Raw genomic sequence first — 25,108 nt, forward strand, 5'->3', positions numbered from 1 at the left:
GGTTTTTGCACTTCCACCTCATCTCACTGCTCCCACTCTTCAGGGTGGTCTCTACCTCATCACAGAAAAGATTCAGCCCTGGAATTAAACAGGAAGTCTGACGTAGGAATCATTTCCTAAGACCTTTAGTCGGATATTTTCTGATTCGATTTTTGTAAAGGCTACACCAGGGAAGTTTTATAATATCCTTCCCTTGATCATGTGATCGGCCGCCCAAGGCGCTGTGATCACGTGATCGGCGCTTTGAGGGCCTCCAACTTGCTGAAGGGCACACAGCTGGCAGGAGGTTGAGCCAAGACTTGCATTTGATTCTGGAGCTCACGTTCTACACATTGGCCGTAGGCTGGACACTGCTGTCTTTTCTCTGTAAAGTGTTTATTTATGTGTATCTGTCTGTTACTGTGGTATCTATTCTAATTATGAGATTTCCTTACTGGAGCAATGATCTCACAGCCCAGTGACCCTTTCTGGTTTGCAATGAAGTGCACTTAAAGCCTTCACCCATATAGAAAGCTTGGCATCTCCTGAGAACCTGCCTTCTAGGCAGCTCCCAGGGCAGCTGACCCGGGAGCTGGGTCTGCCTTCGTGCCTTCCGGGAGAGCCTGCACCTCGTCTGAGACCAGAACAAGTGTGGTTCGGAGTAGGGGTGAGCATCCTTTCCTTAACAGCTATATCAGGATTTGATTGATCTTGTCTTATTGGTCATCAGTTGCTGTCCATTAGATTCAGTTCCCTCACATGAAAATCCTATGGAGCCTGGTCCTAACTGGATGCTCTTCAGAAACAAAACAGAACGGCCCAAGAGTCCAACAAAAGTCCAAAGTGGAGAGTGAGGATTTCCAAGTGTCCCGCTGATTGGGTTGGCATCAGGTATCTGAGCCCCTCTGCCCGTTCCCACAACAATTAGCAGGTACTTACTGTGGTGTGTGATAGCTTTCATAGTTCTCTTCAAATCTCTGTTTCAGGCTTAGGCTCAGATTGGTTTCCAAGGACTTGCCTAACCTCTGCAGTTTGTGTATGATTGTGTAATTCTGACTTGCTCATGACTATGAAACAATATGAAATCTTAGCCAAATATTTTTCTTCTTTTTTCCTTTTAAAAAACAACTTGCCCTAATTAAGTGCTCTCAAGTTTTTTAAGCTCACTCTGAATTAGAATCATCTGGGAATCCTTACAGGCTCGCCCTATCCCCTCACCCCAGATGGAATCCATCAGTGCTTAGGGGTCTTGGCTGAGCATCTTGTTTGTGTGGGATTTTTGTGCAAGGGAATACAAAGAGTAAAGAGAAATACTGGAGTTTTGAGTTCACACAGACCGGCAGAGCAGAGGAAAGGACACAGACAGGAGGAGATACATCACATGACATCTGAGGGGGTCAGGGAGGCCTCCTGTCTCCAGAAACAGAAATGATTTCCGGGACAGTGAGGGAACTCATAGGGTAAAGAGAAAGCCAGAGGGAAATGATGAAGCTTATTTATTTCCGGCTCCTAGAGAGTCTTCTAGACTCAGTGCACAGAACCGTGTGCTTCTGAGATTAGAGATCATGTAGAACACCGGGTACCTTTACAGATGCCTTTATGGTCTGAGAGACATAGAACGCCTGCCATCGCTGCCCTCACTTGCCTGAATTCTTGGACACCTCATTCAGCTCCCCAGAGCTTAGATGACTTTCTTAGCAATCGAGAAAGGGAGGGACAGTCCTGAATTTTGGTGGCGGGAAGGAAATGTTCAGAAGAGAAAACAGGCCTCCAGCATTTGTCCATTCCATGAGTGTTGATGAACTATCAAGATTATTTAAAAACATTTACTTTTATTTTTACGTACACGATTGTTTACCTGTACATATGTGTGCCGTGCGCATGCAGTGCCCGTGGTGGGTCATATTCCTGAAACAGGAATTGCAAATGTTTACAAGCTGCTCTGTTGGTGATGGAAAATGAACCCTGGGCCTCTTCAAGGGCAGCGAGTGCTCTTAGCCACTGAGCCACCTCTCCAGCTGCAGGTTTTTTTGTTTTGTTTTGTTTTGTTTTTGTTTTTTAAAGCTAGTTCTTGTGAGCACTTTTAAGTGTCCTTCCTTCTTCAAACATTTGAAAACCTTTTGAAGACCTAGTAACTTCAGAGTTTTGATTCCTCGTTCTCTTGCTCTACCAGTTTAACAACTAAAGAAACACAAGAGTCTCCTTTGCTGCAAATTTTGCCTGTACTTCAGTTCATTTAGAATGGGTTCTTAATTTTACCCATTTAAAGGGACTTTATCACTAAACCATTATACATACAATCTTAGCAGGTTTGTGGACCTTCCCTCTGTGACTTTGGTGATCTCCTTCTTCTGTGTGCCCCATTCATTTTTACTAGTCTGGAGCAATATCTGCTTCAGAGCAAGTGGTGGTCCACTCCAGTATACCATCCTGCTATTCTGTTCCAGCAGAGCCATAGATGTATGGATTTAGAAGTAGTATCAACAAGTACATTGTTTTCCATGTAAAAATCTTTGCTTTGGCTGAATCGCTGGCAACAGGTGCTTGAGAAATGTGGCTGAAAATTACAACCCATCTTGCGAGGAAGACATCTCGTTTTCAGAACGTAAAAGTCTTCACAGATCCAACCTACCCATCTCCTGTGGCACTCAGCGAGGTTGATTATACCTTCTGAAAGGCAGAGCCTCCTCTCTAACTGTGTGTTGTACTCTGAGAACCTTCATGGCAACGGGGGTTACACAGTCACAGGAGCTCAGCCTGGATATGGACCCGAAAGGCAGCACGACCCACGTTTTGTTTTAGTATTTTCTTTAATTGGCATGCATTCGTTACATGTAATAGTGGGTTTCGTAGGAACATTTTTATTTCTGAAATCATATTTTATTTACTCTTTGAGAATTTCCTAGAGGTATGTAATGCTTTCGGATAACATCCTGAGAGAAGCATAATTACTCTTCTTCATGAATGAATAGATGTGCGCCCTGTGCGTGTCTGACATTTCTTTTAACCCGTTTTCATTCCCATCCTCCCTGCTGATGGACACCGAGGGAGATTCTGAAACTTAGCCATCCTGATCAGTACTGAGATGCACTGACGCTTACTCCTTCGTTAACCAGAAGAACACGGATTGGCTCCTTCCCCCCAACACCTGACAGCGCTAATGACAGACCAGAGAGACCAACAGTATCTCCGTGACATTTGTTTCTTCAGCCTTGCTTCTCATTGTGTGGGTCAATAAACACCAATAAACTCCAATTTAATCTAAATTAACTTGGTCTCATTTGGCTGTTGGAGACCAAAAGAATGAAAACAGGGTCTTTCCTACTAGTGAGTTAGAGATTCTTAGATCAGAGCTATGCCAGGAATCCTTTCTTTGGTAAAGATTTTCAAGTCAGCTAAGATGAATTACTAGGCTGGGCAAGATGGCTTGGTGGGTGTCTTAGTTAGGGTCTTATTGCTGTGAACAGACACCAACATGAGTTTTATAAAGGACAACATTTCATTGGGGCTGGCTCACAGGTTTAGAGGTTCAGTCCATTATCATCAAGGTAGGAACATGACAGCATCGCAGCATCCAGGCAGGCATGGTGCAGGAGGAGCTGAGTTCTACATCTTCACTGGAAGGAAGCCAGGAAAAGACTGAGCATCCTCAGGCAGCTAGGAGGAGAGTCTTCAAGCCCACCCTCCCACAGTGACACACTTCTTCCAACAAGGCCACACCTTCTAATAGTGCCACTCCCTGGGCCAAGCATATGCAAAACATCACAGTGGATTAAGGTGCTTGTCTCCAAACCTCACAACCCAAGCTTAATCCCCAGGACCCACAAAGACCAACTCTTGAAAGTTCACAGGACCTGTACAGCCTCCCAGCCTCACATAAACAGACAGACAGACAGACAGACAGACAATCCCCAGGAGTCACAAAGATCAACTCCTAAAAGTTTGTAGGACATGTATATCCTGCCAGCCTCACATAGATACATAGATAGATAGATAGATAGATAGATAGATAGATGAATGATAGATAGGCAGACAGATAAATAGATGATAGATAGACAGACAGACAGACAGATAACTGGTTGGAGGTTAATTATGTATCCTACACAGCAAATTGAGTTGGAAAAAGCTGTATTAGTGAGCAGCTTGAGATTGCTGGACTCACACAAATATTGTGACAGGTCTATCCTTCTTGGAATTTATACTGTCCTTGAAACGAGTTATCCAAGCTGTTGGTAGTGGTGCTGTGGCTGTGTGTTAAGGAGGGCTGTCTGGACTCTGGCAGATTTCACAGTGAGAGAGGAGCTGTGCACCCAGCCCTATGTGGTGTTGCTATGGTCTCAACCATTTGTGCTTCTGACATCACAAGTCTTTGGCAAAGTCTCTTTCTCATCTTTACCAAAACCCACAGATGGACTCGGTTGGGTTTCAGAGTCAATATAAATGTCGGCTTGCAATTTTAATTCCAGAAAATATATCATCTTTTAAAGTGAGTGAGAAGGCTGATCTACTACTTCCTGTCTCCCAAAATTCTGCTAACTCTTCAAATGCTATAGAAATCCTATAATGCTTTTCTACTTGAGCACATCTTACAGACCTGTGGAGTGTCCTACCTGTGGCAGGCTTATTGGCTTTGAACTTACACTGTTTTACAACATGCATTTACAAACCTTGTCTCCCTCTTTGTCCCTTAGCTTACAGAGGGAAGTCTTGAACCTTTGAATCTCCTATGGTGGTGGGCTTGAGGGCATAATATTAGTTGTATCCTCCCTTACTGAATTCAGTGAAGGTTTATGAACCCTGATGATTATTGGGTAACCTGCCCTGGTAGTATGCGTGAATTGTTTCCATAGTCTCATTTTTCGATATACCTGGTGGAACTGTTTGGGAAGGATTAAGAGATGTGGCCTGTGGGAGGAGATGGGTCAATGGGAGTGAGCTTAGCAGTTTCAAAAGTCCACGCCATTTCTGTACTGCCAGTTAGCTCTCCCATTGCCTCCTAATTTTGGATAAGGATGTGGGCTCTCAGCTACTGTGTCAGCACCATGCCTTCCTGCCTCCTGCCATGCTTCCTGCCATGATGGACTCACTGTCTGGAGCTGCAAGCCCCCAATAAACTCTTCCTTCTACAAGTTGATTTTATCACAGTATTTTTGTCACAGAAATTGAAAAGGAACTTAAGAGGCCCACAAAGCTTTAGAGGAAACAGTGTTCTAATGGCAACGAAAGAGCCAGGAAGTCCTCAGAGCACTGTGGTCTATAGGCGTGTCTCCAAATAGATTATTAAAATAACTAGAATTTGAAGACTCTTGCCACATCCCTGATGGCTGCACCCCTCCCTGTTCATCATGCATCCTGTCCTGTTTATGCATTTATGTCCCTTGATAGTCTAGGAAGACACCAGAATATGAAGCCTGGGTTTTATTTAAACTTCGCAGTTACATCTCCAAATACTTTGTCCACCATTACCAAGTCAGGCCTTCCCTATATACTGTGTGGTTGATTTTAAACTTGAGGTTGGCACAAGAGCAGAGCATGTTGCACTCTAGCTCTGAAGTCATACTCTGCCTTTCGTGCCTCTCTGCACTCCACCAGTGGTCAGCTCTCTTGAGCACATCCTTGTTTCTAAGTAAAAGACAAACAGTATCTGCACAGGTGTTTGTTGAGATGAAGAGATGTGTCACTGTGAATGGAGAGATGGGTCGGTGTGTGGCTGGAGACATGGGTTGGTGCCTGGATGGAGAGATGGGTCAGTGTGAATGGAAAGATGGATCAGTTTTAATAGAGAGAAGGGTCAGTGTGTGGATGGAGACATGGGTCCAGTGTGTGGATGGAGACATGGGTTGGTGTGTGGATAGAGAGAAGGGTAAGTGTGTGGATGGAGACATGGGTTGGTGTGTGGATAGAGAGAAGGGTAAGTGTGTGGATGGAGACATGGGTCCAGTGTGTGGATGGAGACATGGGTCAGTGTCGATGGAGAGATGGGTCAGTATGTGGATGGAAAGATGGGTCAGTGTGTGGATGGAGAGACAGGTCAGTGTGTCCATGGAGAGATGGCTCACTGTTTAAAAGTCATTTTGATCCCCAGAACCCAATTAAGAAGCCGTATGAAGTAGCCCCCATTTGTAATCCCAGCACTCCTATGGTAGCAGTGGGAGATCTAGCCTAGGGTACAAAGCATGTCATCAGAAACAAAAGAGACTGTCTTAACAATTTGAGGGAGGAAAAAATACCAAAAGTTATACTCTTGAAATGGTCCCTGTGAAACACTTATTGACAACCATGCTGAGTGAGCCAATTAACAGTTTCAAGTTCTTTTTATGGACGGTCAGACCAAGAGTTGGCTTGTCTTTGCAGAGTTTGCCTCTGCAAAGTCTACTTGATGGCCATGTACAGAGTTTTTAAAGACAAAAAACACAAAGACAACAATTCCCATCAAAGGTAGATGAAGATGGAGTAATTGAAATGTTCATTCCTGGCAGAGAAAAGTGATTATTTTAGACATAACATGCCAATTACTCTTGACCTTTTTAAAAAGCTATTTTAGTTTACTTTAATTGTTTTGATTAGCACATCTGGACCTTGTTCAAGGCCATGGAAATCTCAAATGTGTTGTAAAGATAGATGTGACCATTGTGAGAAAGGGGGTACAGGACTGATAATTGTACCGGGAAAGATAGTTAGAATAAGATGACATTACCTCAGTATTTCACTCTGACCTCCACACATAATAAAGACACCAGCAAAACAAGTAAAAAGTAAATAACACTGGAGAAATATCTCCATTGATAAAAACACTTGCTGAGGTGAACACTCATCCTTGACTGGTGGGAGTGCAAACTCATATAACCACTGTAGAAATCAATGTGGCAATTCCGCAGAAAACTGGGAGTTGATACTTCGATACTCAGCTATACCACTCTTGGGCGTAGACCCAAAGGATGCTCCATCCTACCACAAAGACACTTGCTCAACTATCTTCATGGTAGCTTTATTCATAATAGTCAGAAACTGGAAACAAGCTAGATGTCCCTCAACCAAAGAACTGATAAAATGTGGTTTGTTTATGCAATGGAGTATTACTCAGCTCACACACACACACAAAAGTCATCATGAAATTTGCTGGCAGATGGATGGAACTAGAAAAAAAAATTCATCCTGAGTGAGGTAACTCAGATCCAGAAAGACAAACATTGTATTTACTCACTTATAAGTAGATATTAGCTGATAAGTAAAGGATAATTGTGCTACAGTTCACAGACCCAGAGACTCCAACTAACAAGAAATGGTGTAAGGGAGATGCATGGGTCTTCGGGGAAGAGCACATAGAATAGATTTTGTGGGTAGACTGGAAGCAGATGGGAATGGAAACAGGAGAGAGCAGGTCGTGGGGGATGGAGGGAGAGAGTACAGAGAGGGATGACTGGAATTGGAGGGCATTTGGTGGAGGGGTGTGTGTGTGTGTGTGTGTGTGTGTGTGTGTGTGTGTGTGTGTCTGTGTGTGTGTGTAAGAGAGAGAGAGAGAGAGAGAGAGAGAGAGAGAGAGAGAGAGAGAACCTAGTACAGGAGAAACTCCCCATGACAGTGGCCCTAGCGAAGACTCCTAACAGTGGAGGATACACAGCCCAAACAGATCATCTTCTGTAACCAGGCATGGCTTCCAGTAGGCTGAGACACCAACCCATCTACAAAACCTTCAACCTACAATCTATCACCTACAATCTATCATGCCTGCAAGATGTGCTGGGCAGTAGACCCCAGAACCTGTAGGGGTGGTCAACCAGTGACTAGTCTAATTTGAGGCTCATGCCTCAAAAGGGAGTCCATGTCCAACCCTGCCTGGATGACCAGGAACCTGAACCTGGAGACCTCAGAGACCTAGAATAGAAAAAAAAAAGTCAATAAAATGATTCCTGCTAAACTTACTCGTGCCTAGTCCAATAATCATCAGGGAAACTCCCTTAAGCAGCCCAAGAGAGCAGATGCAGAGACCCACAGCCAGACATTAGGTGAGAGACAGTCCAAATTGGAGATCTCCATCAGGTTCTTCTCCTTGGAGCTCCGAGAGCCCTGAGGAAGAGAAGAAGGAATAATTGTAGGAGTCAGAGGGGTCAAAGACACCAGGAGAACACAGCCCACAGAATCAACTAAGCAGGGCTCATAGGTGCTCACAGAGACCAAAGGGTCAATCATGGAGCCCTCATAGGTCCTCTGCATGTGTGTTATGGTTGTTAGATTGGTGTTATCACAGCACCCCTAACAGTAGAAGTTGGGGTGTCTCTAAATTTTTTGGGACCCTTTTTTCGTCTACTGGGTTTTCTTGCCCAGCCTGGATATGAGCGTTTGTACCTAGTCTTATTGTATTTTGTTATGCTGCATTTAGTTCATATATCTGGGGAAGGGGTAGGTCCTCTCTTCTGAAAGGAAATAGAGGAGAAGTAGATCTGGGGGGAAAGGAGTGGGGGGCTGGAGTGAGAGAAAGTGCTGTCAGGATGGATCATGTGGGAGAAGAACAAAACAAAACAAAAATGAAACAAAACATACTTGCTGTTCTCCCAGAGGACCTGAGTTTGGTTCCTAGCACGCCTATCGGGTGGTTTGTTCCCATTTGTAACTCCAGTTTGAGGGGATCCAGTTCCTTTGGTTCTTGGCCATCTTCACAGTGCGTCAGTTATAGGTTCCATCATATGGAATGCACTTAAATCCCGCCAGAAAGTAAGTGGATACCCCCATAGCATTTGAGTCACTCCTACACCAGTAACACCAGTAAATCTGCAGGCAACTCTGTGTTGTAGGTCACAGGGTTTGTAGCTGGTAGACATTAGTGATTCCTTTTCTCCTCTGATAGCATATAACAAAACTTCCAGCACCACAAATGTGAGTCAGTATGGGTGAAGCTTCTAGTTAGGCACCATCTTGACTTTTCTATGTCTGATGACCTAAGTGTTGTCTTCAGCAATGGGGCCTTATCATAGGTTGTGAAGAGTAAACATTAGCCTGTGGTGTTTATGGATTTCCATGGAACCCCTTTAGCCAAAGACTCAACAAGATATAACTAATTTCTGGCAAGCAAGAAGGTTTAATTTGGTGGCATAAGATTAATTTGGTGGGGCAATTCTCTCGTATTATTTGGTGACTCCATTCAGATTCCTTTCATATATGTATATATTGTAGGAAGGTTCTATAATAGTAGATTTCCATATCTACTACTATCAGAGACACCTCCACTTTCCATTCTCAAATGGCCTTCAATGTAGTTGTCTGTGGTGGTTTGAATAGGTTTGGCCGCCGTACACCCATGTGTTTGAATGCTTGACCCATAGGGTGTGGCCTTGTTGGAGGAAGTGTTTCGCTGTGGGGTGAGCTTTGAGGTCTCTTTCGATGCCTAGACTCAGCCCAGTGCAAACGACAGACCCTCCTCTTGGCTGCCTTCAGATCAAGATGTAAGTCTCTCAGCAACTTCTCCAGCACCACGTCTTCCTGCACACTGCCATGTTTCCCCACCATGATGATAATGGACTGGACCTCTGAAACTGTAAGCCGGCCCCAATTAAATGTTTTCCTTGGTCATGGTGCCTGTTCCCAGCAATGGAACTCTAAGACATTGGCCCTCCCCATATCTCCTCCTCTACCCTTTCCTCCCATTCCCTTCCATATAAATCCTCCCATACTAGCCTTTCCTTGGTCTCTTCATAACAACGTATTCTATTTCCCCTTTCTCGGAAGATCCTCCTCCCTCCTTCCCTCCGCAGTCATTAGCTACCTAACCTCCATGTTTATTTGACTGAAACACACAGATCACACATCAGCAGCTTGTAAGCAAACATCTACATTCAAGTTGTCCTTGCGGGTCTGGGTTACCCGACCGGGGATGACTTTTCTACCTCTATCCATTTGCCTGCAAACTTCATGATTTGATTTTTCTTAGTAGCTGAATAATATTTTATTGGGTAAATGTATCCTATTTTCCATATCCATTCATCAGCTGATGGACATTTAGGCCATTTCTGACTATTATGAGTAGAGCAGCAATGGACACTGATGGGCAAGAATCTGCTGCAATCGGATGCAGTGTCCTCAGGGAATATGATGGAGTCCTCAAGGAATATGATGGAGTCCTCAGGGAATAGGATGAAGTCCTCAGGGAATATGGCCAAGAGTGGCACAGCTGGATCTTGAGGTGGATCTATTCCCAGCTTCCTGACCCAACCCTTCTGATCTCTAAAGTCAGATACTGTGTTACATTCTGTGCTGGTTAGTTTTGTCAGCTCAACGCAAAGTGGAATCAGTCACCAGGGCAGAGAGAACCTCAGTTCAGGAATTACTGGAATCAGATTAGCTTGTGAGGTATTTTTTTAATTTGCTAACAGATGCAGGAGGACCCGGCCCACTGTGAGCAGTGCCACCCCTGGGCAGGTGAGCCTGGGTTGCATCCAAAAAGCAGGCTAAGCAAGCCATGGAGAGCAAGCCAGTAAGCAGCACTCCTCCACAGTCTCTGCATCAGTTCCTGCCTCCAGGTTCCTGCTGCAAGCTCTCGTCCCAACTTCCCTTAGTGATAGACTGTAACTTGCAAGCTGAAATAAACCCTTTCCTTCCCTAAGTCGGCTTTGGGCCATGTTATGACACCAACACATCGTCTCACTGGCTGAGCTTTCCCTCTTAGTCCCCTCTTGAGGATCATGTGACTTCTGTTATTTAGCAAGAGGCAGTGGACTGGCGGTTCCCTCCTACGTAGAACACACACAGCTCAAACCGAAGCTCTCCATGTCCCCTCCAGAGCGGGCTTCTTCATTCTGAAGTTATTTCCAGTCAGTTCCCAGCCGAGGCTGATGTCTCAAGGCAGGTTCATTGTTCACATCTGACTTCAGATCTTCCCCTCTGCGTTTATGGGGCCGGGGGTAGAATGCAGACTGCAGGCTGGGTCTGTCTCTGAGGAATGCACTCCCTCACTCGCTCGCTCGCTTGCTCGGTGGCCTGGACTCCGGACAAATCTGGGGTCATGACCTCTTTTTACTCTCCCAGCTTTCATTAAGGACGCCTCGGGCCAATGCATGCTGTTTGTAGGTCACCAGAGTTATATTTTATCCAGCACTGCCTTTCTCCGGCACTGTTGTCTATTAACCACCCCTGCCCTGGCCCACATCCCTGGAGAGCAGCGGGTGAAGTAAAAATGTAAATTTCTGAGGAGACCAGAGCACAGTTAGGGAGTCACATGGTTAGGGAGGCTCCTTCTCTGTGGAACGGGCTCAGAAAACACACGGGGAACATTCTAGAACATGAAGAGCTGTCTGCACCACTGGTCTGGCCTGCCGCAGTGACTAGTGATCTCCTTCCTTTCTGTCACTTGTGGATGACGTCCTGTACCCAGCTCGACTGCGTGAGCTGGCTGTCTCACTGCGGATGTTTGTCATTCTGTACCCTTCCCTAAGATTAAGAACAGATAAAGAGGCAGCACGATGGAGCAGCACACGGGTGTGCCCATGATGGTGCTCGATGACTCTTGAATATGCTCCCCCAAACCCACAGAGGACCAAAAGAGCCAATTCCTGAAAGTCATCCTCTGACCTCCCTGTGCACTCTACTAAACAAATGAGTCAGTCAGTCAGTAAATAAATAAATAAATAAATAAATAAATAAATAAATAAAAGAACAGATGACTGCATTGCAGGAATGCACCCAACTTGGAGGTGCTCTGTTGCTTCTACCTGGGACCCTCCTCAAGTGCTTGAGGGGCTGGCAAGAGCTGGCAAAGTGAACTATGAACCAGCCCAATCCCTTGTGCCAACCGTGCCTTGGAAACCAGCTGCTTTCTTCCACCTTGTCTTTGTCACCTGAGCCAAGCCTGGCTTTCCCTGCTCTTCCACATCTGTCTACATTGGACTTGGTCACTGGGTAAATTTCAAACACCGGGGAGTTGAGTCGACTTGTGCTTTGTGGACCTCTTATCCAGACTGAGCAAGTGCTGACCCCAAACTGATGTCCACACTGCTGAGTTTACAGGCTTATATCTCCCTGGGGAGGAAACACCCTTGACCTTGTTTCATTTCTCCTAGCTGTTCAAATCTGTGTCCCGAGAACACAAACTCAAGGCATGCGTCCCAAGCAGACTCCATCTCTTTGTCCCAAGTGTTACGGGGACACTAATGCCTAAGGCAGCACTGATTAATAATCATACCTTGCTCAGATTGCATTCTTATCGATTTTTCTAGAAGGCAACAAAAGGGGAGCTTGTTTTCCCCCCACTGCTGTTTATTGAGCAGCAGGAATAGCTATGGGGACAGAGCGGCAGACCTGGTAGAGGCGGGTATTGAAGCTAACACTGAAATCGCGAGCAGTAAAGACAGGGTTCCCATTCCCCTGGAAATCTACTCCTGACTTGGTTGGGAAAGAATGGGAGGCATTGCTAACAAAGCGTTCTGAGCACTAAAGTGAGAGATAACTGAAGGCATTCCTAGCTCTGGGAAGTACTGGTTTGTGTGTTTTGAATTCAAGTGAAGTGCAAGTTCTAACCCTCACTATTGTTATCAAAATAAAAAAAAAATAGCTAGGCAATCGAACAATGACAAAAAAGGATTACGGTTCAATTCCATTATACTTCTTACCTTGTACAAAGAAAATAGGCTGAGCGTGTGGACAAAACAAGGCCCCAGCTAGAGTCACCTTCATAAAGTTAAAGGAAACAGAACCTCCGGAGTCTTTGCCAGCACATCTCGGGCTCGACGTTCATTGGTCATCCGCCCTTGGCATCTGAGTTACAGGGGTTAAGAGCATGTTTGGTTTACGGTGCCTCTGAGGCCATGTGGAAGGAGATGGAGGAGCAGGTCTTCTGGCTAAGATAGGGTGGGTGACAAGAATAGACACTTCTTCCTACTTGAAATACCGTGACGATTGGACGAGACATTTTAAAAATTGGACTCAGTCGGAAGGGGAGAGGTAGTGAAAGGCAGTGTGTGCAGAGAGGGGGACAAGCACAGGAAGCCACAGTAACCCAGCACATGAGAGAGATGAGACATGAAGTGTTAGGAAGGAGCCCACCATGTCTCACACGGGATGCCAGCAAGAATCGTTAAGACACACCCATCCATTTGTTGTCTCCAGGGAGCACACCTCATTGACAACGGCACTCACAGACAGACAGAAAGGATGGAGTCAATTTATCAGAGAAGCAGAAGCTTGAAGCAAGCCACTGCTTGAACAAACATCGGAAACTTTGGGCTAAAATTAGTCAGAGGAGAGAAGAAAAGCCAGTACATGCTTTAAAATGGAACAACCCATCAATAAAATGTAACCGTTATGGAGGCTGGAGAGATGGCTAAATGTTTACGATCACTCACTGCTCTCGAAGAGGACCAGGGTTTGGTTGTCAGAACCAATATGGTGCCTCACAACCAGCTGGAATTCCAGATCCCAGTAATCAAATGCCCATTTCGGGCCTCTGCAGGCCCCAGAAACTGCCTGTGTCGGGTACACAGAAGCACATGCAGGCAAAACATCCTTGCCCATAAAGTCAAAATCTCCCAAAATAGGGGAAAAAAGCAAAACAAACAAACAAACAAACAAAAAACTTAAAAAAAAGACCTCAAAGTCTAAAAGAAATGGATAAGTTCTTAGGCATATATTACCTACCAAAATCAAATTTAAAAGTAAACAAACATCTTAAACATACACAAAACAAGGAATGAGGTAAAAGCAGGAGAAGAGGCTCCCAAGAAAGTAAAGCCCCGGGCTGGAGAGATGGCTCAGCGGTTGAGAGCACTGACTGCTCTTCCAGAGGTCCTGAGTTCAAATCCCAGCAACCACATGGTGGCTCACAACCATCTGTAATGAGACCTGCTCTCTTCTGATGTGTCTGAAGACAGCTACAGTATACTTACATATAATAAATAAATAAATCTTTAAAAAAAAAAAAAAGTAAAGCCCCTAGGGGACCAGTCAGATCTCCTGAAAGTTCTACAGACATTGGAGAGGAGCCCCAGCTGTCTTCCAGTGTCCGCCCCTCACAGTGCTGGGGTATAGGCATAGGTCCACCGCCATCTTTTTACGTGGATCTTGGAATTCGAACTCAGATCCTCCACATTCCTACCCAGTGACCTATCCTGACAGTCCCCAGAGAGCTATCCTGACAGTCCTCAGTGAGCTATCCTGACAGTCCCCAGTGATCTATCCTGACAGTCCCCAGTGAGCTATCCTGACAGTCCTCAGTGAGCATTTTAAAGGTAGTATTTGATGAGTGTGAGACTGTTTTAGAGACTTCCGAGATTGTCTCTCTCTCACATACCTGCTTGCTTCTGAAGCACAGAGGTCTCTTTGCTTCCTGCACACATCCTCTGCCTCCTGCGCAGGCTCTCCCCTGCCATGTCTGTGCTGTCTGCTACTCTTGGTTTGTCTGGTAGGCTGACAGGTGTCATACCTTGTTAGACAAGAGTCCCGGAGCTTGAAACACGAAGTGACACAAGTCTTGTTTACTTAGCACTGGTGGCTTTTCCTATGGAAACTGGGGGCAGGATATGCATTTGCTACAATGATTTTGGACTTTCTGGTAAATTCTTGGAGGAAATGGATGTGTCTGTCCCCCTTGCCGTCCACGGGGGAAGTGGTTTGACCCTTCACACTGGGATGTCTGCCTTGAGGAAATTAGATGCACATGAGTGTCCTGTCCGGTAGCTTTGTGGGTCAGCAGATCGGTGGGGACCAAGAAATGGCCGTTTCTGGTTTCTTGGAAACTTGGTTTTCAACTTCCCACAAACCCCACAAGATCTAGAATGTTCATTTTCTTTTCAGTCAGTTCTTGGTTATTTAAATAAACTAACACTGAGACTTTACTGAAGCATCTTTCAATAGGATCAGATGCCCTAAACCCCCTATGCGGCTTTCTTTGTATTGGACTTTTAAAAATAAAGACAGATTCCCCAATTCCCCAAAATAGAAGATGCTTCTAAGGCTTAACCTATTTTTTTTTAAATATCCATTCTGAAAATATAAATAGCTCTGTCTCTTAAAGTTTTGCTAGCTTGAATCTCACAATCAATGTGTGAATTATAGCACAGACGCGTGTCACCCACCGGGCTTAGGGTCAGGGAACCTTCAGGGAGATGTGGAAATCCATTGAAATAGGGAGAGCATTGCTGAGGTGGCTTACACCCAGTCTGATAAAGATTGTGCGTGTGCGTGTGTATGTGTGTGTGTGTGTGTGTGTGTGTGTGTGTGTGTGCGTGCACACTACTGTCTATAACTGTGTTCATCCCAGGCGAGCATCACAAACACCACACAATAAGCAGAATACGAACAGGCACTGACTCGTCTTCGTTCACAATCAAGCTGCTTGAGGATCTGGCTCTCCAGTGGCGGCCTCTGCGCTGCTTACACATGGCCCCCTTCCCACCGTGTCCTCACATACTGAAGGAAATGCCCTTGCCTTATTCTTTCCTCTTGTAAAGACTCTCACCGGCTCATGTGTCCGAACCCTCCATTCCCCAGCTGGCAATGCTGTGCCTTCTAATTGTAGGATCTAAGCACATGACCCCAACGGCAGGAGTGGGCTACTGGGGTCATTGCCGCCACCGTGGAGTGATTTTCTATCAAACTTCGAGTCGGTCCCCTCCCCCATCTAGTTGCTCAGTTGAGCATTCGTCACAGAGAAGAATATCCAGCGTGAGCTCATAGGCCATGATGGAGGATTTCAGACTCCATATTAGGAGCCGAGTCTCTAACACACAAACTACAAAAACCAGGGGACATTTGTTTGACCCGTGACGTCCCATCCTTGTCACCAGCAAACTCGTGTGCTTGGAAGCCGAAGGGATCCCATCTATGCCAACAGCTTCAGAAGTCCTAGTCAGTTCCCGTGTCGACGCCTGGACATTTAGAAGCTTTGAAAGTCTGAAGTTCTGCGTTTCACCTAAATCAGATGTGGGCGAGACTCTAGGCAGAATTCATCCCTATGGCAGATATTTTTTTTTTCTAGCCATGAACTCAGGAAATGAGATGCGTTACATGTTTTTGGCTTATGGAGGCAGGCAAGGCTTCACCAAGACACACCCGATTAGGAGGCTGAAACAATAAAGGAGGGGAGGGGTAAACTGGTCCAAACCCCCATCTATTTCCATCAGACCACAATCCTCAAGAGTACTTCACTTTGGCTTTATGTCCTGCCTTCTAGTCTTCCTGGGGTACTGTCCCTGTCTCAGCCATGACGGTTACCCAAGGCTTCCGGTGGTGCTGCATGCAAGCCATCTGTTTGGAAGATAAAACCAGGGTGGTTGCTGAACCCAAGAAAGCCCACTCTAACGGGCTCTGGCTACCCCCAAGGCCACTGTCTCTTGCCCTCGAGAGTCATGTATATTCGAAGCTTGGAGAGGGGGCTCAGGGTTACAAACGGTTGCTGCTCCTGTGGACGACCCGGGGTTCCATTACCAGCACCCGCATGGTAGTTCACAACAGTCTACAGCTCCAGCTCCAGACACCTGACCCAGGAAATGGGTGCCGAGCCATTTATGCCTGTGGTAGCAACAAAGAAAAGGCCTTTGGAACTGGTTTTACAGGAAGAACTTGGAAATGTCTGGCGAACAGGTCGAGTTCAAACCTCAGAACCCATTTTAAAATGTCTTGAGTGGAAGGCAAGGGCTGGGAAGGTGGGAAGAGGCAGCCCCTGGGGGCTCAGTGATGTGTGGTGCTCAAACAGGATTCCATCCTGGGAACGAAGAGCCGTTGAGGTTTAGAGCCCGGGTTCAGCATGAAGACAGGAGGAAGCTCAGTCTCCATTCTTCCATAGATGGAGCAACGCTGACATCCCAGAGAGGTCTCAGAAAAGATACTTATTTCAAGCCTCACACTACTGAAGATGTAGGGAGCCATATTGGATTTGGGCCTGGCCGCTTTGTGACTGCATAGCTCAAGGTGGCTACGTGACTCTGGGCTGTATGGCCACAGAAGCTCACCCCTAAGGAGGCTGCTGTAAGATTATGAGATTGTTGGACAAAAGCCTCCTCTTCCAGGAAGATTCCGGGGAGCAACCACAGGATGTTTCAGCCTGAGCAAACACCGGATGTCCCTGAGCAGATTCCTGAGAAGGGTTCGACCTTTTCAAAGAACATGTCCCCGGAAGACTGTGGCCTCTTTGTTTAAGGAGGATATCTTGCAGTTTAGTGATTCACCCTATATCCTTGGGCACTTCCCAATACTCCCCCACCCTAAGCTTCAGTTCCCGCTTCTATTCCTGCCTCAGAGCTTTAAATGGTGTACATTTCTCTCAATAAACGAGACCTTGACAACAGAACTTTGCTTGGTCTCCTCCTTCTCTTCACCCCCTTGACCCGCAGGTAGAAAGCCTCTTCGGGACCCTGAATAACTGGACCCGCTGGACGGGTCGTGAAGACCCTGTCTTCTCTGAATGGGGCTCCTCTGTATTTGTAACCATCTGCCCCTTTCTTTCTCTTTCTTCTTGAGATATTTCCTATTTTCTTTTTTCTTTTCCTTTATCGGATATTTTCTTTATTTACATTTCAAATGTTATTCCCTTCCCTGGTTTCTCCTCCACAAACCCCCTATCTCATCTCCTCTTCCCCTGTTTCTATGAGGGTACTCCCCCACCCACCTACCCACTCCCTTCCTCCTCCCTGCCCTGGCATTCCCCTATACTGGGTCATCGAACCTTCCCAGGACCAAGGGCCTCTCATTCATGTGCAACAAGGCCTTCCTCTGCTACATACGTGTACTCTTTGGCTGGTGGTTTAGTCCCTGGGAGCTCTGGTTGGCTGATATCATTCTTCTCAAGGGGATGCAAACCCCTTCAGCTCCTTCAATCCTTTAACTCCTCCAGGGGTCCCCGTTCTCAGCCCAGTGGTTGGCTGTGAGCATCCGCCTCTGTATTTGTCAGGCTCTGGCAGAGCCTCTCATTTCCTATTTTAAAAGTGAGAGGATTGTCACAGTGTATCAGTCTGGCAGCTAACGGATACCCTCAGGGTGGGAGAGCCTCTCCCCATGAGCCAAGCTCAGCCCCTCCATCCTCAGGTGAACGTTGTAAGAAGGTGCACTGTGGCCCGAGGCTCCTTCAGTGAAGCCGGCGTCTGTATGCTCACAGTGCACCAGGCCCTGTGCAGGGACACGGGACGCAAAGGTGAATGCTATGCCTCCCCTCAGAGATGTGGACTCCTCAAACACCAGGAAGAAATTTAGTAACTATAACCAGGCAATGGTGTAATGGAGTTAGAGGGATCTCTTGTGGTAGATACTGAAAGACGGTTTTGGGTGCTGACAAATCCCTTTGCCTGGTTGTCTGTGCCTCCTGTGACTGGAGGGTCCCCGTGTCTGTCTGCACTGTGCAGCAGGATGAGACAGAATCCCAGAGCGCAGTCCCCACATAAACCCTTCCATAGAATTAGGGTTAGGCATTGGGGGTGATCACTTTTACATGTGATCTAAGTTCTCTAGATTGTTTTGGTTGTTTAGCATGGCGTAAAGGACCATACTCTTGCTCCCCCAGTAGGATTTGGAGGAAAATGGGAAACAACTCAAACAAAGGCCCTGGGCAGAGGCAGGGGCTGGGCTGGAGGAGCAGGGAAGGGGGAGGAGAAGCATGAGAGGCCCTGCATTGTGCACAGTCTGTGAAGTTCGGGAGGGAGGAGGAAAGCCTGTAATTTCTTCCTTTCTTCTCCTTTTCTTAGGTTTGGAAAAGGAACCGGGCACCATTTCTTGGTTCGCGAGCCTTGCTATGGTTTGAGCTTGCCCTCAGAGGGTTGACGGTGTGGGCGGATGGCATTGTTCCACTTAAAGTAGGGCAGCAGTTGGCGAGTGGTTAATTTAAGAGTCACTGGTCTGACAGAACAACCCATGCATCCTCTCCCATCTGCGTGGGGGAGAGGAGCCAGTGCTGTATTTACTGTTTGGATGGGGTCCATGGATCCGACCTCAGCAACCGTATCTGGAGAGGGAGACACAGAGTTCAGGCAGCTTAACCAGGGTTAAAGTAGGGGCAACCTACTTTAGTGAAGTTAGCTTAGGCTGCGCACTTGTCAGCAAGCATGGGGTTGATCTTCTCCAAAGTTAGAACTTGGGATGCAAGGAGAAGTGATCCAATGGTGTCTGGCTGAGGGAAGAGCGGGCTCGGCTACACCGCTGTTGGTGCGAGTGGGAACCTGAGGCCCAGGGGAGCTCACCGCGATTCCAGGTTCCGGTAAGCAGCATCAGTAGATCAATGTTGAGCATTACAGAAGTACTTAGGACTCTTATACCCCTCACCTTCAGCTTACGGCTCGTTAGCACGGTGCACACTAGTTTTAGCCTGTGCTTTGCTACGTGACAGCCTGCATGGGGCGAGATGTACAGTCTGGTTTCTTTTACAAGCCAGTTTTAATTCATTCTTTATCATACCGTAGTGTCTGTGACTGAGGCCAGGTACAACTGAGAGCCTCCCCACTCCACCCCCTGGAACCACGTCTTCATGACAGGACATCAAGGTGAGTGGTACCCTTGTCAAACCATAGCTGACACAGAAGACTTCATGTGAGGTACCTTCAGGATGCTAACCAGTTGGCATGGTGACCTTCTGAAAGGCTCCCTTGTGCTGAGACAGAGCGTGCGAAGAGGCTCTTCACTGGCCTGTGTTTTTCCACTTTCCTCTGCTGTCGCTGTTATACAGCACTCTGACAGGATCAGCTTAAAAGTAGGGTCCGTGCTGACTCACAGTTTAAGGGTAGAGTCTATCATGTGAGAAAGTCAGGTGGATTTTTGAAGCAGCTGGTAACATCATATCTACAGTCAGGAATTAGAGACGGATGAACAGTCCAGGATTCCAGCCAGGGAATAATGCCGCCCACAGTGGGCAAGTCTTTCTACCTCAATTAATGTAGTCAAGGTTATCCCCGACAGGCACGATCACAAGCCCAGCTCTCTGTTGGTTGTAGATTCTGTACAGTACACAGCTAACACTAATCATGATACCCTCGCATGATCATTGACTTGGGATTCTTCAAGCAGTCTTTAAGACCCTTTCTGAAACACTTTAAAAGCATTACGTGAGTAGTAACTGAAATGGTTCTCCAATCGTCCCTGCTACCCTGGGCCTCTTCCCTTCTGTTTCCAGAAGGGAGAGTCTGTTCAATGAGAGACTTTGCCTAAGAAAATAGGGTCCAGGACTCAGCACTCAAGAGCACTGGCTGTTCTGGCACAGGATCTCGGTTCAGTTCTCATCACCAAATGGCAGCTCACAAGCCCTCATAACTCCAGATCCAGGGGAATCTGCTGCCATCTTCTGGACTCTTTAGGCATTGCACTTGTGTAAGCATACGGCGGCCCCTTTCTTCACATAAATAAAAATATATATTATATGTATAAGGTAGAAAATGACTGAGGAAGACACTTGGTGTTGGTTTACAGTATCCACGTACAGGTTCCTGCACACACACACACACACACACACACACACACACACACACACACCCAGAGAGAGAGAGAGAGAGAGAGACAGACAGACAGACAGACAGAGACACAGAGACAGAGACAGAGACAGAGAGACAGAGAGCACTCATCAGTCTCCATTCCTACTTTTCATGCTCCTGTCTCAGTGTGGAGCTTCCATAGTTGTTTTCTAAGGAGCCTCATCTTCCTGGCTGTCAGAACAGTAGGCATTGTTTTGCCAAGGCACGGGCTCATGGGCTCTTGTTGTTTTCTCAGGACCCACGGAACTCTGCTGTGAAAGCTAGCTTCCTGGCACCCGCACCCCAGTGTTTTTATGTGCTTAAAATTCCATCTGTGCAAGTCCAGACATGACCCGAGTGCTTGTCAGGTCTAGTTCATCTCAGCCCTCCCAGGGCTCAGGCTTGCAATGAGAAGGTTTCCCCACTCTTGTTCACCCATCCTGCTGAGCCAGCAGCTCCCTCTGTCCCAGATCATGCAGCCTTGGATTGTTGACAAACTTGGGCAATTTCATTTGCCTTGTCCAATGCATACTGTGAGCCTGCCAGAAGTCCTGCTGGCTTATAGATAAAGACAAGATTCCAGGAAAGGTTGAGCTGTGCTTGCCAAATGTGGCCTAAGTTACTGGCCAAACATACAACCCAACGATGACAGCCGAGTTGCTGTGAACTCTGAGCTTCCCTCATTAAAAACTGAGAGAGGGGCTGGAGAGATGGCTCAGAGGTTAAGAGCACTGACTGCTCTTCCTGAGGTCCTGAGTTCAAATCCCAGCAACCACATGGTGGCTCACAACCACCTGTAATGATATCCAATGCCCTCATCTGGTGTGTCTGAAGACAGCTACAGTGTACTCACATACATAGAATAAATCTTTAAAAAAAAAAAGCCAGAAAGGAAAAAAAAAGTATCATTTAAAAAAAAAAACTGAGACCCCAGGATTCAAAGCACAGAGAAGAAGCACAGTATCCTCCTACACCCCTGTTCTGAGAAGGCTGCTGGCACGACCAGGGATAGGTCATCAGACCCTTCTCCATTCTGTTTTCTCTGGGCTGGTGGGGGCTGCAGACAGGATACCTTCCACGGCACAAGGAAGGGTGTTAGTTAGAATTTTGTCACTGCCACAGAGCACCTGAGGCTGCTAAGGTTTAAGGAGAAAACATCCACTTACCCTGCAGTTTGGAGGACAGAGATTCCTGGCTTCCCTTTGGCTACCTCACCTCATGGTGGGTGGACTCTCTGGCTACAACCAACAAACGATTAGGCTTCAAACCAGAAGCAGAGAGGGCTGGGCTGGAGGCCAAACTCAAGTTTTAAAAACAGTCCTTCACTGAAGAACTACTTCCAGAGGGCATAACCCTAGGGCCCACAGGAGCTCCCCTAACTCAGACTTCTGAGGACTTCCACAATTCCCTAATAGCATCGCTCTGCACGGTACCCCTTCAATCACAATGCAGCACACAAACTGCATTGATGCCACACGGCAGCAGCATGTGCCGCTTAAAACAAGCCACTCTGGAGGAATGACTGCCTTGAATGCAGCAGGCAGAAGAAAATTCCCCAGCACCCCATTCACCTAAAAGCAGCATGTAGATCCGTGAACGTTTCCCCTTCTCTCTACCAGGAAGGGCAGGTGACAGTTACTAGAAACAGCACCAGCCCCGTGTCTGCTCACAAGCAACTCTAACAGGGCTGCCTAGATTAGAGGGAATGGACGGGGCCTGCTCCAGTTTTGGCTCGGGGACAGAGGAGGTAAGAGAAGGGAAGCAGGGAACAGGCAGCTGTGAGGATTCTAGAAGGGGCTGGGCAGTGAGCAGAGAATAAAAGGCTGGCAGTGCTGGCCTAAAGTGAAGGCACAAAGTTGAGAACCTGAGTGAAGTTAAGTGGCTTAAAGCTAAGAGGCTGGTAGTGGTCAGCCATACCCTGAGCAGACCAGCCATGCCCTGAGCAGGCCAGCTATGCCCTGAGAAGACCAGCCATACCCTGAGCAGGCCACCCATGCCCTGAGCAGACCAGCCATGCCCTGAGCAGACCAGCCATGCCCTGAGAAGACCAGCCATGCCCTGAGAAGACCAGTCATACCCTGGGCAGACCAGCCATGCCCTGAGCAGACCAGCCATGCCCTGAGCAGACCAGCCATGCCCTGAGCAGGCCAGCCATGCCCTTAGCATTCTGCATGGCCTTGGCTGCTCTCTGCTGCAGCCATCACACCTGCTCTCAAGCACAGCTGGCTCCCTCTCCCTCAGTTCTGCATTCACAGATTCAGTCAAGCATGGGTGTGAAAAGCATAGATATCTGTTCTCCCAACACATACAGGGTTTTGCCACCCTGGGAGGTGGTGTGTGTGTGTGTGTGTGTGTGTGTGTGTGTGTGTGTGTGTGTGTGTGTGTTTTGAGTACTTGTGTGCACATGTATGGATGCATATGAGTGGAAGCCAGAGGACGATGTGGGGTACCTCCCTCCATAATTCTCCACCCTGCTTTCTGAGACAGGGTGTCTCACGGAATCTGGAGCTTGCCTAGTTTGGAAGGTGGTCTGGCCACTGAGCTTCAGGGCCCTTCCTGTCTGTGACACCAGCACCATTGCAGACTTGTGCCTGACCCTGACACTGGTGCTGCGATCTGAGCTGAGGTCCTTGTGTCTTCCCGTCAGACACTGTATCAACTCAGCCGCCTTCCTAAATCCTGTCACTGTGTCTCACACCTGCATGATTCACATTCACACCGTGTGCGGTGTTCTAAGCTGCCCAGAACTGGCTTGCAGGGCTCAGGACAGGAAAAACTTTAAGGAAGTGTCTATTGTACCCTTCCACACAAGGGGTGGGCGCAGCCTCCGGTTTTATCCTCCCAGGTCTCACAACTAACTCCTAGTAGACAGAGGGACGACTTCTCCTCTCATTCAAGCCCCTTGCTTGGGACCTTCTCAGAGTGCTTCCTGTAGCCATGGTCCTGTGCATCTGTCTTTGTGTGTTCTTTCCTGGGGAGTTCAGAAGCACCCCAAGTCCTAGATTCCCCTTTCATCTGCACCCCTGTTTTCATTTGCCCTTTGGTTGCCACGGGAATACACATGGCCCTTGACCCACCTTTACACCCAATCATCTTTGACCACTGCTGGCTCTCAGACCGGAAGCCTTGGGTCATCTTCCTGCTTTCCTCTCTTGTTCTGGGATTACAGATCTGTGTGGCTAGGCCTGGCTTAAACTCAAATGTCGGAACTTTAGTTTTTGATAGGTAACCTATAAAATTAGTTTAACCAGCTCTTGGACACTGCCTTAAGACTCCCTTTCTTGTGGTAAAGGAACTGTGGAAGAGAAGGCTGCCCCCTGGGGGCTGTTGGGAATGTTGCAGGACTGAGAGGACGAGCAGCAATACAGCCTCAATCATAAACGTCTACCAAACCTCAAACCCCTCCTCAACCCTTTCAAGGCCGGCAAAGTCGCTGTTTTCATTCAGCCCCTCCTATCGGTGGCCTTTGTCGCCTTGCTCCAGTTAGGGGGCTTCACTTAGGTCTAATTTTGTTTCTGTTTCTGAGAAACTCCTGGGAAGTAGCTGAGCGCCGCAGCTGCGAGCTGGTGGGTGGGGGTGGGGGTGTGGGCGGGGTGGGGCTAGAACACGGTGGCACTGTGAATCTCCATGAGGTTTTCAGGTCTTTAATCCAGCTTTTCTTTTCTCCTGTTTACAATTGTCCTGCTTGTTTATCTAAGACTTTAATTAACTTGCCAGCTCAGCAACTCACATCTGTTAATATTTTGAGATTGCAGTTAGCTTCGGCCAACTGGGCCTTCAGGAGCAGCAGAATTTACAACTCTGTGCAATTATGCCTGATTCCAGAGGGCCGCAGTGTGTACCTCTCCGTCCAGTTCCACTTTCTCCCTCTCCCCGTTCTGATTGCGCCAAGTTATGTAAATCGAGCCGGAGAAGATTTAATTTAATCAACCCGTGGGTTTGCTTACATTTGTTTGAATATTAACTGCCATCTATATGTAAAAGACCAAAGATGGGACAAACTCTTTGCTAAGCACCACGGCCAGTAACTGGCACTGTCTTCGCAATTCTCTAAGTTGGGCTCAAGGTTGTGGAAGGTTGCAAGGTGCACTCGCCACGTGCCTGAGGTAACTCTAGAAATCCTCTGCTCCTTTAGAGACTGCCAGGAAGACTTCCTTTTCACCAACCACTTATGAAGTTGAGGGGGAGGGGGATAGAATGGAGTGGGGGAGGGGTAGTGTTTTCTCCATTCACCCCAGCCCAGTGCATTGCTTACCTTCCAGGCCAGAAACCGGACTGAGTTATCCCTCCCTCTGGGTGGGAATGGGGGTGGGGGTGGGGATTGGCTGGAGTGCTTGAACTGTTCAGCAATCTGAGAGAAAATAGATGAGAGGAAAGAGAAACTTCTCTAAATTGTAGAACCCACTCTAGGGCTAGTCAGGGAGCAGAGGGAGCTACTAAGTAAAGCAGCTTGTCTGAGCCACAGTGGACCCCAACAAAGATGTTATGACGTGAAGATGCTACATTGCCTTTTGTCGGCAGGAAGGAGAACTGGGTTTTGATGGTTTCTCACTGCACACAGGTGCATCTGGAAGGCAGAGAGGAAATTTTCAGGCATAGGCGTTATTTAGCATTATAAAACCAGTGAAGTCCTTCATACCAAGACTGGCCAGACCTGGAAGTGATTTATACCCCACCGCACCCCATCCACCTCACCTCACCTTAACCAAATGAGTCAG

At 47.2% G+C, this 25,108-nt stretch overlaps 1 long non-coding RNA gene across 2 annotated transcripts in view; it reads left to right on the plus strand.

Annotated features, from left to right (window-relative positions):
• LOC147999943 (uncharacterized) overlaps positions 1-25,108 on the plus strand; it is a 109,950-nt gene that overhangs the window by 78,659 nt on the left and 6,183 nt on the right. The window contains exons 3-4 of one of the 2 annotated variants that reach the window (XR_015641398.1): positions 18,639-19,147; positions 19,350-19,430. This is a non-coding gene — a long non-coding RNA (uncharacterized LOC147999943). The remainder of the gene's footprint in view (positions 1-18,638; positions 19,148-19,349; positions 19,431-25,108) is intronic. The other variant, XR_015641399.1, reaches the window with a different exon arrangement.

Source organism: Rattus norvegicus, chromosome 17 (genome assembly GCF_021556685.1).
Source record: "Rattus norvegicus strain SHRSP/BbbUtx chromosome 17, alternate assembly SHRSP_T2T, whole genome shotgun sequence".
In the NCBI taxonomy this organism is placed as follows: domain Eukaryota; kingdom Metazoa; phylum Chordata; class Mammalia; order Rodentia; family Muridae; genus Rattus; species Rattus norvegicus.